The sequence below is a fragment of the Portunus trituberculatus genome, chromosome 39 (assembly GCF_017591435.1).
Source record: "Portunus trituberculatus isolate SZX2019 chromosome 39, ASM1759143v1, whole genome shotgun sequence".
Lineage (NCBI taxonomy): Eukaryota > Metazoa > Arthropoda > Malacostraca > Decapoda > Portunidae > Portunus > Portunus trituberculatus.
Genome location: NC_059293.1, coordinates 17,828,368 through 17,831,363, shown reverse-complemented (window position 1 = coordinate 17,831,363; position 2,996 = coordinate 17,828,368). Strand labels below are relative to the sequence as shown.

Below are 2,996 nucleotides of genomic sequence, written 5' to 3'. Positions count from 1 at the left end.
CTCTCTCTCTCTCTCTCTCTGCACCTTCAGTAGTGTCCCGTCCGTTTCTCAGTAGTGTCAGTGTCTTGCCTCACCTAAGACACTGTCCTCGCGTCGTTCTGGGCAGCTGGTCAAGCGACAGTTACATACATTTGTTGGCTGAAAACAAAACACAGGGGTATAAATTTTAACAACCTCCCTGCTCTTGTCTCTCCTCTGCCTCTGCTTCTCTTCTACACACACACACACACACACACACACACACACACACACACAGTTACCAGGGTGAAATAAAAAGAAAGTGTTAAAAAAAAAGGAAGCCTCGTATATATTCACCGTGCGGAAAGTGTAAGAGCGAAAAAGAATTGAAAAAGAGAAAGCGACACAAACACCTCGGTATAATTTTTTTTTCCCTCAGTGTTACCTTAAACGACCGACCTGCTGCCATTTTCTTTGTCACGGGAGCCTTTTTTTTCCGTTTTCTTTCAATCCGTCAAGATGTGTATGTAATTGTTTGTCTATTATTATTCCTCGAGACGCCATCAGTCACTTCATCTGTTGTGGCAAAGGAGGACAGAAAATAAACAAAAGAATGGTTCTTTTTCCTCCTCTCTTTGTCCACATCCTTTTCTTTTTTCTCCTTTTTTCCCTTTTTTCCTCCGTTTTCTTGTTGTTCTTCCTCCTCTTCTCTTCTTTTCCTTCACCTTCTTACACGAGTTCAGCTTCCCTCTTTTCTTCAAGGCTTTCTTTTCAGGTCGTCTTGCAAACATGGCTGCAGTGAGGCGCCCGCAGCTCGTCTCCTTCTATTATTCACGTGTTGTAGTTGCTCCTCGGTGTCCTTTACGGCGCTTTGAGTGTTGGCAGGGCAACGGGCGGCTTACTCTTGGTTTTCTCTGCCTTTCCGCTAGAAGTAGACGGGGAATGAGATAAGTTTAGGCGTTGAAAGGAAAACTACACTAAGAAATGGGAATATTTTTAGCTTGGTTGGTTTTGAATAGAGGAGGGAATGAGATAGGAATGAGATAAGGTTAGTTCTGAATAGAGAACTAGACTGAGGGATTAGATAAGAAGTTTAACTCTTAGAATGGAATAAAAAGTAGATGGAAGAGTGATATATAGAGGTTTAATTCATCTTAGGAATGAGATGAGAAGTTAAACAGTTAACATCGAATAGAGAATAAAGGACATGTGACGCTTACTTCAGCTGGTATAGAATAAAGATGAGGAGCACCTGGTATCATTTGAACAATTGATGGCAGATGCTCCCTTCGACGCCACCGTTTCACTGGCAAGATACGATGCTGTCTCACTAAATTATACAGAAATTGAAAGCAGAGGACACGTTCTGAAACACATCGGCGTCTTGTCCTCGTCTAGTTTCAACAAAGAGAAGTGGATGGTACTAGATTCTTAAAAGGTGTTTGTGCGATTCTACTCCTGGTTTAACAAAGATTCTGAGACACCAGCAGGCAAACCATCCACAGCAACCCGAGTAATCATCCCTGTGGCCTTTAAAACAGCCCCTTGTGGGAAAAACTAGTATCTGGAAACACTGGGGTAGGGGGTTCGTTTTAAAAAATGAACGCACTCTCCATCGCTTCACAATATTCCGGTATTTGTTCCCTGCCTTTCCTACCGCCCGCTTGTAGGTTATGTACTTTTACACCTGTATTGGAGGCGGAATGGCAGTGTAGGAGACCCGCGTTGCTGCTCCTCCGTGCTCCCCTTGACGTGTGGCCGCCAGGGAAGACTGCTGCTAAATGGACAACGCGTGGGTGAATGTTGTTACTCGTTCGCCAAAGATTGAACTCCAGGCTTATACAAATCCAGGGCACCGGAGTGTTTCGTGGTTGTTGCCTCGTTGTGAAAGTCGATCTCCATTTTTCCATCTCGTCTAAGTGTTCTTCTGTTAAGCATCCATTTACTTATTAGCCGTGTTCTTGTTTTCCCTCCGCCTTTTGGAATGAATGCTTGCTAAGAGAGCGGGTTGAATAGATGAATGTATAATCAAGTTTAATTCATACATTTTACAGCTTATTTTTTTCTTTCTTCTTATTTAGTATTCATAGGTTTTTTAATATGTTATGTATTGTTTCTTTGATGTTCCTTTGCTATTTCACTCACGTATCATTTATTCATTAGGGTGCTTCATTTGATAAGATCTCGTTTTGTTGTTGCCTGAGCAAGATATAGAATGTTGTGGTGCTTCCCAGCCAGAAAGTAATAACCCAACATGTTTCTCAGTTCTTGGTTGCCTTTCCAATGTTGCCGAGTGAATAGGGAGCTCTTCACTTCTCTTCCTCCCGTCCCTCTATTCTCTCATGTTCTGTAACGCCCTGCTGTCTCATCATGACTGTTTTCAAGGACCACAGAGATGATTAGCCAGTTTCCAATAGTGATTTCTTGTTAATCTGTCACATGAACCGTAACTACACACTTAAAAACCCGTGTAACTTCATCTACGTGGAACCTTTTGAATGTATTAGTGGTGCGGCGCAGGGGGTTTGAGAATATAGCCCATTGTCTCGTGCAGGACACCACAGCCTCCACAGGTGATGGTTGTCCCGAGACCCCTTAAGGGAAGCTGGCGAGGATAACTAGTCTCATGGTGGGCGGAAAATGTGTCTGGCAGCAGATACTAGTGGCGGGAAAGACTCTTGTCCAGTGCAATCAACCCAGGCACCCCCAGACACCATTAACCAGCTCGCCTCCCGCCGCTAGAGGTCACCAGGGAGGCTCTCCGCACACCGCCACTTGCTGAGGAATATTACAAAGGAAAGTATCCGAGCTAGAACACGAAAAAAGTTGGGTTTGATGCTAAGCGTGGACTAATTAGCAGTTTTTTAAGTAATCATGGATAATTTCGTTGTTAAGTAGGGGTAGTTTCGTAACTCAGGACCGCTTGGGATTAACGTACCAGACAAGCGTTTCACAGACAGGTATTCTCACATTATTCCCTCACCGCACGTCACAAGTCAGCTGAAGTAGTGATGTAATGACACGTTTCCAGGTGCTGA

The 2,996-nt window shown here is 43.8% G+C and overlaps 1 long non-coding RNA gene across 2 annotated transcripts; it reads right to left on the bottom strand.

Annotated features, from left to right (window-relative positions):
- LOC123515695 lies at window positions 1–2,761 on the bottom strand. 2 transcript variants are annotated; one of them, XR_006677965.1, is made up of 3 exons: window positions 1,179–1,775; window positions 404–883; window positions 1–138 (listed from the first exon to the last, which is right to left on the bottom strand). It is a non-coding gene; the product is annotated as an uncharacterized LOC123515695 (long non-coding RNA). The 2 variants fall into 2 exon arrangements; XR_006677964.1 differs by lacking the exon at window positions 1–138 and having other exon boundaries at window positions 284–883; window positions 1,179–2,761.
- Window positions 2,762–2,996: the final 235 nt, after the last annotated feature.